Genomic DNA, 12216 nt, shown 5'->3' with positions numbered 1-12216 from the left:
ATTCCAGAATAGGGCATCCTCAGAAAACAAGCCCAGGAATGCACCGTCTTTAAGTTTTTCTTATATAGGGGTTTTCTCTATGTAAAGACTAAGGTGTGCATACAGGTGGATAGCATGACAAAATTTAGTACTTTATTGATTTAAAGAAATCCATCCTCGGCCAGGTGCGGTGGCTCACGCCTGTAATCCCAGGGCTTTGGGAGGCCTAGATGGGCAGATCATTTGAAGCCAGGAGTTCAAGACCAGCCTGGCCAACATGGCGAAACCCCATCTCTACTACAAAACACAAAAATTAGCCAGGCATGGTGGCACACACCTGTAATTCCAGCTACTCAAGAGGTTGAGGCAGGAGGATCGTTTGAACCTGGGAGGCGGAGGTTGCAGTGAGCCAAGATCATGCCACTGCACTCCAGCTTGGGTGACAGAGCAAGACTCCATCTCAGATAGATAAATAAATAAATAAATAAATAAATAAATAAATAAATCTACGCTTGATATCTTAGTGTGTAAGTGCATCAAAGCATAGCTATAATTCTTGGAAGCATATATTGTTATGAGTATTGGGACATCTGGACTTTCTGCTGTAGGAGTTTGTTCTTACAGGTGTCTTTAAGCTGTTTTCTTAGCTGTGAACATCTTAGGACCATGGGTCATGACTGGGAAGTTTAAGATGGAGTTGATTTTAAAATGGTGTCACTCTGGCTCTTCTAGGCTTCTGCTTCCCTAATACAGTCACACTAGATAGATCTTTGGCCAGTCATGCCCCGTCATCCTCTAAATGAGGATTTCTTGACCTGGTTGGCGGGGAGGGAGGGCAGAGCAGTTTGCCTCAGAACATTTGGCATTATTCTGAGAAATACATGATTGTTATCACTGGGGAGGGTGCCACTGGCATCTAGTGGGTAGAGGACAAGGATGCTGCAGAGTCATCCCCATAGCAAAGAATTGTCCAGTCCCAAACATCAGTCTTGCTGCTGTTGAGAAAACCTGCTTTGTATCCTGAAGTGATATAGGATCTTGTGATAAAGAGAAGAGTAATTGCTTGCCACATTCAAGAGACAAGGCTAAGGTAGTTCTAACTCTTTTTTGGGGGGGGTTGCTACAATTAGCAATATCCACAGCACTACCAAAAGAAATACTAAACTTTTTGGAAAGAGAAGGATTAGGGAGAAGTGTGTGCAATGAGACAGGAAAGCCCCAGGAACTCCCCTGAAGTCTTTTCCATGAAGACTGATCCATGACCACAACTGTGTGCATGGTATTAGAAATCCCTGTGGAGAGTGACCAGTAAAGAGAGCTTGTGTTTGTGTAACAGTTTAGTTCAAAAAGCACTTGTATATTGCTTAGCTGCTTCTTTGCCTTGGGAAGTAACCAGGATTACTGGTTTCCTGTGGCTGTTGTAACAAATAACCAGAAATTTGGTGACTTCAAACCACATAAATTTATAATTCTGAAGGGCAGAAATAATCCTGGCTCATGCGTGTAATCCTAGCACTTTGGGGGGCTGAGGCAAGAGGATCACTTGAGCCAGGGGTTTGAGACCCACCTGGGCAACATAGTGAGACCTCATCTCTAGTAAAAAATTAGCTAGTCAAGGTGGTGGTGCACACCTGTATTCCTAGCTACTTGGGAGGCTGAGGTGGGAGGCTCGCTTGTGCCAGGGAGTTTGAGGCTGCAGTAAGCCGAGACTGCACCACTGCCCTCCAGCCTGGACAACAGAGCTAGACCTTGTCTTCAAAAAGTTAAAAACAGTAATTTTAAAAGGCTAGACATCAAAAATCAAGGTGTCAACAGAACCACAATCCTTGCAGAGGCTGTAGGAGAGAATCTGTTCTTCCAGTTTTGGGTGCTGTCAGTACTCTGACTTGTAGTGGCTGCAGCTCCCTCTGCTCCATTTTCATATCTCCTCTATGTGTCCCCAAACTCCCTCTGCCTTTCTTTCCCAAGGAATACATGTGATTTCATTTAGGGTCCTCCCAGATAATCAGGAAAAACCCTTCATCTCAAGAAACCTAATCACATCTTTTGCCATACAATAATACTCATGGGCTGCAAGGATTAGGGTACAGGCATTTCCTTCTTGGGCCTACCATTCACCCCACTATACAAAACAACCATGACACCCATCTTATAGATTATTTACTAGGTCACATGGCTAATTAATTGCGGAATTTAGCATTGAGCTCAAATCCTGGTTTCATCTTTCATCACTATAGGGTGTATCATAACAAGAAACAAAGATGAGAAAAAAAAACAGGTAAGGCACAAAAAGAGAATAGAGGAGAAATAGGGATGTGGAAAACAAAATTAAGTTGCAGACTTGAGATTTTGGACAGCAAGCAGAAAAACATATTGCTGTGAAAAAGGTCAACAGGTGAGCCCAGGGACAATTGCCAGTTAATTTTTCTTTGTCACCATACCTCCTAGTGGCTTAGTGCTCTAGGCCTGGAACTGTCTACAGTTGAAATAATTCCACTTACTTACAATAATTGCTACAGTGCCTTGCAAATATTGTTTCATTATTGGAAGGCACCATAGTTATTGGGCCCGCTCACCATTTTTTTTTAAGCTTAAGTTCTATAAGGCCTTGTTGATTTGGTATTTTTGTAAACCTTGCAAATAGTTAAACCTTGCCAGATGACTAACACTCCCAGGTAAATGGTAAACAATGTGGCTCTCATTTTTCCTACTCCTTGTCCGACATTGTCTTGTTGAGAGAGACCACTGTCTTTACGCCAGCTCCTCACAACCTTGCTGCACATTAGAATTGCCTGGGGAGTTTGTTTATTTCTTAATTTATTTTGAGACAGACTCTTGCTCTGTTGCTCAGGCTGGAGCTCAGTGGCACAAAGAAGGCTGATTGAAGCCTCAACTTCCTCGGCTCAGGAGATCCTCCCACCTCAGCCTCCCATATAGTTGGGACCACAGGTGCATTCCATCACGCCTAGCTAATTTTTTAAATTTTTTGTAGAGATGGGGTCTTGCTATGTTGCCCAGGCTGGTCTCAAACTTCTGGGCTCAAGCAATCCTCCCATCTTGGCCTTCCAAAATGCTGGGATTACGGTCATGAACCACTGAGCCCGGCCTCACCAAAGGAACTTTGAAAAAACATAATATTCTTGCCCAGCTCAGACAATTAAAGAGCCAGAGAGTGGGGCCTGAGAAAAGGGGTCCTCAAATGTTTTTACTTGTATTGTTTTTATTTTCAAATTCATATTTTAAAATGGGCATATAAAATTTCGTGTTTAAAGAGATAAAGGATTAAAATTCTAACATATTGTAAATACTGACTTAAAAAGATAAAAGTCACCCCACTTTTGAAATGTGTATAATAGGTTCTAAATACCATAGTTAACACACTTCTTATCATTGGGATATTTCCCATCTTTCTATTCCACACTTTCCATAGAATTTTATCCTACTAATATATTTTCATGCTGAGATGTCTTTTATTTATTACCTTATCATATAACTCTTCTGGCACAAGAATACCTATATAAATTTGGATTTAACTTTTAAGATTTCCTGTGTCTCGTATGTTTATTGCGGCACTATTCACAATAGCAAGGACTTGGAATGAACCCAAATGCCCATCAGTGACAGACTGGATTAGGAAAATGTGGCACATATACACCATGGAATACTCTGCAGCCATAAAAAAGGATGAGTTCGTGTCCTTTGTAGGGACATGGATGAAGCTGGAAACCATCATTCTTAGAAAACTATCGCAAGGACAGAAAACCAAACACCGCAAGTTCTCACTCATAGGTGGGAATTGAACAATGAAAACACTTGGACACAGGAAAGGGAACATCACACACCGGGGCCTGTCAAGGGGTGGGGGGAGTAGGGAAGGATAGTTTTAGGAGATATACCTAATGTAAATGACGAGTTAATGGGTGCAGCACACCAACATGACACATGTATACATATGTAACAAACCTGCACATTGTGTACATGTACCCTAGAACTTTAAGAATAAAAAATAAAAAAATAATAAAAAGATTTCCTGTGCCCTTAGACTCTAAGTATTTAACACTTCTGGATAGTGTGATCATTGTAATTGCTACTGAATGCACTTGATAAAAGCAACATTAACATATTATAATTTGGTGGGGGGGGCGTGGAAAAAACAAGTTTCTGCCTGTGAAAGAATAAACTAAATAAGATGTATTTATATGATGGAATGCTCAGCAAAAAAAAGTCAGGAACTACTTATATATACATTAGCATGAATAAATTTCAAAACTGTTGTGCTAAAAGAAGCCAGACATAAAAGAGTATATACTATAGGATTCCATTTATATTAAAATATTAGAAAATGCAAACCAATGATTAGTGGCCAAAAGCAGACTGGGACTGGTGTAGATGGAGTGATAGACTGCAAAGCCTTGTGAGGAAACTCTTAGGGATGATGAGGATGTTCTGTAACTTGAGTGTGGTGGTGAGTTCACAGTATAATCATTTATCAAAATTCATTGATTTGTACAGTTTGAATGAATATGGCCTATTGTACATAAATTACACTTAAAGTTATATGTTTTAGGTTTTTATAAATATTAAATAGAAAGTGAAATTGTATTGGAAATATGCAGAAGAATAAATCTCTACTCAAAGCAGTAGAAGTCTGTCACTCATTCCTGAACCAAGGCTATTATCGCAGCTAATAGATTGACTCCCTATCTTCGAGTCTGACCTTAGTTTCTAGTATTCTACCCCTAACTTCCTTCCTCACCTCTGCTATTTCTCACAGACACCAGATCATGTACCCACTTCTGAGCCTTTACTCTGGCTTTTCTCTCTTCCTGCAATTCTCTTTCCCCAGAGACCTGTAAGTGTCTCTCCCTTATTTTTAAGTCTTTTCTCAAATGTCATCTTTTCAAAGAGGACCACTCTAAACATCTTTTGATATGGCGACATGTATCTCCATGTCCACACTCCCATCTCTTTTGCCTGGCTCTTTATTCTGTAGACCTCAATACTTTTAAATACTATATAATTTGCTCATTATGTTTATTAGGTATTGCTATTAGGAATTGTATACTCCAGGAGGGCAGAAATCTTTGCTTTGTTCTCTGTCGTACTCCTGTACCTAAAATTCTGCCTGGCATATACTCAGCACTCAGTAAACATTGAATTTAAAAAATAAAGGAAAGTAGACTTAAAACTGAAGACTTTTCATGTTAGTGTATATGTGGATCAATAAGATGTCTTGTTATACATTTTCAGCCCTTCTAGGGACTCCTATGAGAGCTGTCTAAAACAAAAACAAAAAATCTTGACTTCAAAGAGGCTGAACCAGCAAGTTATAAACACTATAGGATTCCAGAGCACTCATAATTGTCTTTTGATGAACTAACTTCAGTGTTAACACAGAGCCTTGAATGTGAAGCAGGGTTTTGTAAGGCTGAGCACTTGTTCTTCCTTCCAATGAGAACACCATCCTCAGGAGGAGAAGTAAATTTGATGAAAATTAAATTTAGGATGATCGCACAGATGTGTTGAGTTGCCCAGCTGGAAATATAGTACCATTGCCTGGGGGAAGACACTTCTTATAGCTTCTAAATAGATGGTTCTTCAAATGAAGTGAAAGAGTAGACCGAATGTGAAGCAACATAGGAAACTGTAGCAGGGGGGTCAAGGGGTAGTCTGTTAACCTTCCTTTTGCCACAGGGCTTCTATCACATTTCACCTCCTTCCTTGGACAGTACGAGATCTTTATGCTTTCAGTCACATCACTGAAACCTAGCTTGTCAGTGCCCTTATCACTTCCAAATCAGAGGAATGTTCACCTTTGATACAAAAGTGTCATAGCTTAGGTAGATTTGTTGGGTTTGGATTTAGCACCCAAAATGGCAGTAGGAAGTCAAACTGGGTTAGAAGAAACTGGTCAGTTATGAGTTTATGGTCAGCATTCAAAGGGACTACTGAACTCTGAACTAGATCAAGTAGATAACAATTTCTAGATGGTCCAATCCAATGGCTCAATGAGGGATGAAGTAGAGGTGAAACGTGCAGGTTTCAGAGAGAATGCAAGCAACAGGCAATACTCAGAGACAAGTTGTAGCAACGGTAATGCCTCACTAAGCCAGGCAGTGACAAGGGTAGACAAACACCCAAGAGAGGGTTAAAGGCAAGTTAAAGGCATGGCAAGATGTCAAGAAAGGGCCCCAGTCCCAGCAGGGCTGTCTGGACAATATGCAGTTGCTGGGACCAACATGGAGTGGTAAGATACATTGGATAAACTCTTCTGAGAGCCCTAAGAAAGCCATGGAGCATTTAGATTTTGAGATTTCTTACTCTTCAATTTAGGGGAGTATGGAGAGATTTCAATTCAAGATGAATTTCTATTGGGGTCAGAAGTCCAAGTCTGGAAAACAATATTGACAGTCAATGTGGCATAGTAATAGTAGCACCTGCCTTACAGTCAGTCCTGTTTTGAAGATCAGATTAGTTAATATTTATCAAGCATGTAGAACAATACTATACATAGAAAGCACTAAATAACAGGAAACCTGTGTCTTAGAACAAAATTTTGTGAAATTGCCATCCTAAATTCTTATTCATCTGGTATGTAACAAAGGTTACAGTGTACTTTCCTGAATAGAATACAAATCTAGGAAATTCAGTGAGTAATCAGAACTTTTTTTATTGTAAACAAAACTACAAATATTGGTAGATTTGAAAAGTATGACAGAACTGATGAAAAATGATAAATATCAACATAGAAAAAATTATAAATGTTTTATGTGTATTTGCATTTCTATTTTATCTGAATCTAAAAATAACAAAAATAACATCTAAAAATAAAAATAGTAGACTGAGTAAGGTAGGTCACACCTGTAATCCCAGCACTTTGAGAGGCCGAGGCAGGAGGATTGCTTGAGGTCAGGAGTTCAAGACCAGCCTGGGAAATATAGTGAGACACAGGCTCTACAAGAAAATTAGGAAAAAAAATAGCCAGGTATGGCAGCACCTGCCTCTAGTCCCAGCTACTCAGGAGGGTAAAGTGGGAGAATCTCTTGAGCCCGGGAGGTTGAAGCTGCAATGAACTATGGTCACACCAATGCACTCCAACCTGGGTGACAGAGACCTAGTCACCTATTAATAAAAATAAATAATAATCATTTAAAAATAAAAAGTAAATAGAGAATATAGAAATGGCAAAAGACAACTATTACTGAACACGACTATATGAAAAAATAATTGACAAAACAATGAAGTTATAATACTCACACATTGTGCACCTGTGCATTAACTATGGTGTATATAATACATAGAATTGTATGAAATTCTATGAATGATCATTGAAGGGTATAGCTATGTCAAGTTGCTCTCCGAGAAGAAAGGTGTCATTATTTAAGTAGAAGTAGGATAAAACACCCTTAAGGCATCAACTGGGCAACAAATTGTTTTGTGTTCATAAATTCATCTTTCTATCTGAATAAACCTGGGTGACCAGAAATTACCTCTGTTGTGGTTTTATTATAAGGATTAGAAAATGATATTGATATCCTCATGCTGAAAAGAACTAAAATATAAATATCTGCAGAAGGGACTCTTGCTTCCATAAGCAAATTTGCAGTAGCCACATTTCAGGGCCCTTCGAACTTGATGTTGAAGCCAAATCACCTAGCTGGATTTTCCTCTCACAGATCCGGGAGCAGACTCAGTGAGGAGGCTTTAGTTAACCTCAGGTGCTCGTTCTGTGGTCATTATAGCATGGTTTCTCAGAGATGGGATCTGCCGAATCAGAATCACCTGGTGTGCTCATTAAAAAGAAACACCAGTTCCAGAGCCCAACCCCAGACCTACTGAGTCACAATCTCTAAAGACAGATGTCTTAAATCTTCATTTTCAGCAACCAACCCAGATGATTCTCATGTTCACTAAAATTTAAAATCTACTACACTAGAGTACATATATATGCTTCTTCCTCAGCTAAGGCTGCCCAGTTCAGGTACAGCGTGGCATCCAATAGACTGAGACTGAAGGCATGAGAGGCTGATGGCAAGTTGGATTAAACTGCACACCTTTCATCCAGCAAATATTCTTTCTACGCCCTCTTCTTACATTATTAACCTCGAATGGTAATATAAAAACATATATTTTTTGTTTGTTTGTTTTGCTTTTTGGTGGGTGTTACTGTTGTTTTATATATCGGGACATAGGGAGCTTGTATTTTTTTTAAGACTGTGTTGTATTCCATTGTATGGCTATACCATGACTTTTTAAAACAGATTTCTAAACATTTGGTATTACAGAAAATGGTGCAACAAATAATCTTTTTTTAATTTCTTTTTAAAATTTTTAAATTTTTTATTTTTATTATACTTTAAGTTCTAGGATACATGTGCAGAACATGCAGGTTTTTTACATAGGTCTATATGTGACATGGTGGTTTGCTGCACCCATCAACCCGTCATCTAGGTTTTAAGTCCCGCAGGCATTAGGTACTTGCTCTCCCTTCCGTTCCCCCATCCCCCGACAGGCCCTGGTGTGTGATGTTCCCCTCCTTGTGCCTGTGTGTTCTCATTGTTCAACTCCCATTTATGAGTGAGAACATGCGGTGTTTGGTTTTCTGTTCCTGTGTTTACTGAGAATGATGGTTTCCAGCTTCATCCATGTCCCTGCAAAGGACATGAACTCATTCTTTTTTATGGCTGCACAGTATTCCATGGAGTATATGTGCCACATTTTCTTTATTCAGTCTATAATTGATGGGCATTTGGGTTGGTTCCAAGTCTTTGCTATTGTGAATAGTGCCACAATAAACATGCATCTGCATGTGTCTTTATAGTATAATGATTTGTAATCCTCTGGGTATATAACCAGTAATGAGATTGCGGCGTCAAATGGTATTTCTGGTTCTAAATCCTTGAGGAATTGCCACACTGTCTTCCACAATGGTTGAACTAATTTACACTCCCACCAACAGTGTAAAAGCATTCCTATTTCTCCACATCCTCTCCAGCACCTGTTGTTTCTTGACTTTTTAATGATCGCCATTCTAACTGGAATGAGAAGGTATCTCATTATGGTTTTGATTTGCATTTTTCTAATGACCAGTGATGATGAGCTTTTTTTCATTTGTCTGTTCATCACATAAATGTCTTGTTTTGAGAAGTGTGTGTTCATATGCTTCGCCCACTTTTTGATGGGGTTGTTTTTTTCTTGTAAACTTGTCTAAGTTCTTTGTAGATTCTGGATATTAGCCCTTTGTCAGATGGGTAGATTGTAAAAATTTTCTCCCATTCTGTAGATTGCCTGTTCACTCTGATGGTAGTTTCTTTTGCTGTGCAAAAGCTCTTTAGTTTAATTAGATCCCATTTGCCAATTTTGGCTTTTGTTGCCATTGCTTTTGGTGTTTTAGTCATGAAGTCCTTGCCCATGCCTATGTCCTGAATGGTATTGCCTAGGTTTTCTTCTAGGGCAAATAATCTTATACATGTCATTTTGCACCTGTATGAACACACCTGTAAGATAAATTTCTTAAAGTGGAATGCTAGATTAGAGGCATATGAATCTGCATTTTTTAATCCATTGTGCCACATTGCCCTCCACAATATGTGTATAGTACATAATTTTTAAATGACTACATATTATTCTATGGCAGTAATTGCTGTAATTTGTTTAGTTTATCTCTCATTTCTGAACACTGCAATCATTTCTCTAACCCACATTTATTTAGCTCTCAAAGCTATGCTCTTTTATTGTACAATGACTAAACTACTCAACATGAGAGATTTGGGAGGATCTTTGTAGTCAGCTTATTATTCTTTTCATTACCACAACAACAGCACTACAAATTCTTTTCTAAATGTTTCTCCATCTATGATCTCACTTTTGTGGCTAGACCTCACCTCTAGCCCCTGGGAATTTCTTCTGTGAACCCAGCAGGATGACATCCCTTAAGTCAAATTCCAAAGCCTTAAAGTAGCTCAGCAGATCAGGGCCCCCTAATGATTGATTACACACAGCTCTGACCCCACACTTAGCCCCAAGCTTGTTGTTTTCTGCAGCCTTTCATCCCTGCATTTTGAAGATGAGTCCATCTCTTCCCCAGTGGGAAAGCAAACAGTGGAGAGGGAGAGTGTGATGCACGTCCCCCAGGCCTTGCAGAGGGGAGCATGCTCTCATCTCTGCCTTGCCTTGTTTGCACATACCTTTCCCTAGTACTAGAAGATGGAAGAGAAAAGTGGGAATTGAAACAGCTCTGGCACCTGGAAACTGCAGGTTGATCTGTACAGGCACAATAAAGTAGTTTTTGCTGAGCATCTCCAGCTTTTATTTTAGTTACTACTCTAGCCTCAAACCTGAATGGTTTGATACTGTTTGCCAAAGAGTTTGCAAATATTTAGAGGTTCTCAGAGATGGTGGTCTTGGGGTGGAGACGATTCTCAGAAAAGAGTGCTGCAATTCCAGCCATGATGGCCTTTGCTCATTAACCTACTTGGCTTCTCTAGCATGAATCCCTTTAGAAATCAGAATGAGATTGAGGGGCTATCAGAAATTACTAGGCCCAGAGACCCATGAATATTTAAATCCTGCCAAAGAATAAATAGCAAAGGAAGGCATATACTGAAGGAAGGTTAGCAAAGGGAAACGAACTAACACAATATGTGCTTTTGACTTCCAACCCCAATAGAGACAACTCACATAAATTTGTCTGCAGTGAAACCTCTTCTAACCCACCTTCCTCCATCCAAAGATCCCAAGCCACAGTTCCAATTGGCCACAAAATGACCATGGGGGATAAAAGGGGAATAGAAAGATGTGACTGTGACTTAAACTTCTATGAACACAGACCCTGGACCTTACCACTTCAGCAGCTTGGAAGGAAGAGGAGAGAACCACACTCCTGTGGATGTCACATTGAGGGCAAGTCTGTTGCAAGCAGAGGGAAAGGTAAGCACACTGAGGCAGGAGCATGCTTGGCATGTCCAAGGGTCATCTCCTGATTCTTGGCTTTTATTTACTGTTTAATCTGTAACTCTGACAAGTGGTCTGTATCTCAACTGACAGCTAGAGATGTGATATTTTTAAACATTGTGACTTTCATTCCTCGACTGTACTGGGCAATATTATATTCAGAAACAGAAACTTTGTTGACATAAACTTATTCCCTACTGGCACATAACATTCTGAAAATCAGTGATGTCACTCTTTTCCTAATCAACATTTATGATGGTTTTATGGTTGGGGGGGGACCTTGTAAAGATAGATTATAAAGAGAAGTGATATGAATAATACTGGCAATAAATTAAACACTTTTATTGGAAGACTTCACTTGGATTCATAGTTTGTACAAATGATTCATAATTTATCATGTGCTTTCTGATCATTCCATGAACCACGAGGAATGCTTAAAACTGCCCCCACTCTGATTGTGGAAGAAAAGATAAGCTATACCTAGAGGTCTAAGTTAATAGCACCTCAGTAAAACTTGATCTGTGTGTCAGTTCACCTAATCATTTGGAAGTAGTTTCAGTTTGGTGGATTTTTCCTGGTTTCCATGAGGTTCAGACATCTAGAGCTATTTATCCCAGGAAACTACAGCTAGATGCATTCTCTTATCAGGCTGTTTTCACATTTCTCAAAAGTAGTTCATTCCACAAACATCAGAGGGCAGCATTTGATAGGGATTCCAAAAGCACAGAAAACCTTGTTCGCGTCAGACCTGCTTGCATGCTCCACTGGCTATGCTTTTCTCTCTCCTCTTTCCTGGTTACATTTCTGTTTTCAAGCCAGGAAATGCCTTCACCTGTGGCTTTCCAGAACCCACTGCCCCCTACTTCCTCCTGGGACATGGTGAGCTGGCTGAGGTACATGGTAGACTAGTGCTCAGCCTCCCTTCTCCCTAATTCTTGGATGCTTTCCTGTACTACACAGGCTGGAAAGCCAAAAATTCCACGTCCTGATTTTCTTATAGTTAAGGTTCCAGATGTGGGAGCCTCAGACCACGATGCAGATCTGACAAAATCTCAGCCAACCCAACAGGGAGCTCCAGAGCAAAGATTGCTTGTTAAAGAAACCCACAGAAATGACCAGGCCCTAGTGTCCTTACTGTGCTCAGTCACTGGCGGGGGGTTACCTTGGAAGAATGCAGATTCGGCTTGAAAGTGAAGGCAGAGCATGAGTTCATTAACAACTGACGCTGCCAGCAAGTTCTTCCTTCAAGAGAGTTATGAGCAGTAAACCTCCATGGTTGCCACA

The sequence above is a fragment of the Macaca mulatta genome, chromosome 9 (assembly GCF_049350105.2).
Source record: "Macaca mulatta isolate MMU2019108-1 chromosome 9, T2T-MMU8v2.0, whole genome shotgun sequence".
NCBI classification, from domain to species: Eukaryota; Metazoa; Chordata; class Mammalia; order Primates; family Cercopithecidae; genus Macaca; species Macaca mulatta.
This window is presented reverse-complemented; position numbering follows the sequence as displayed.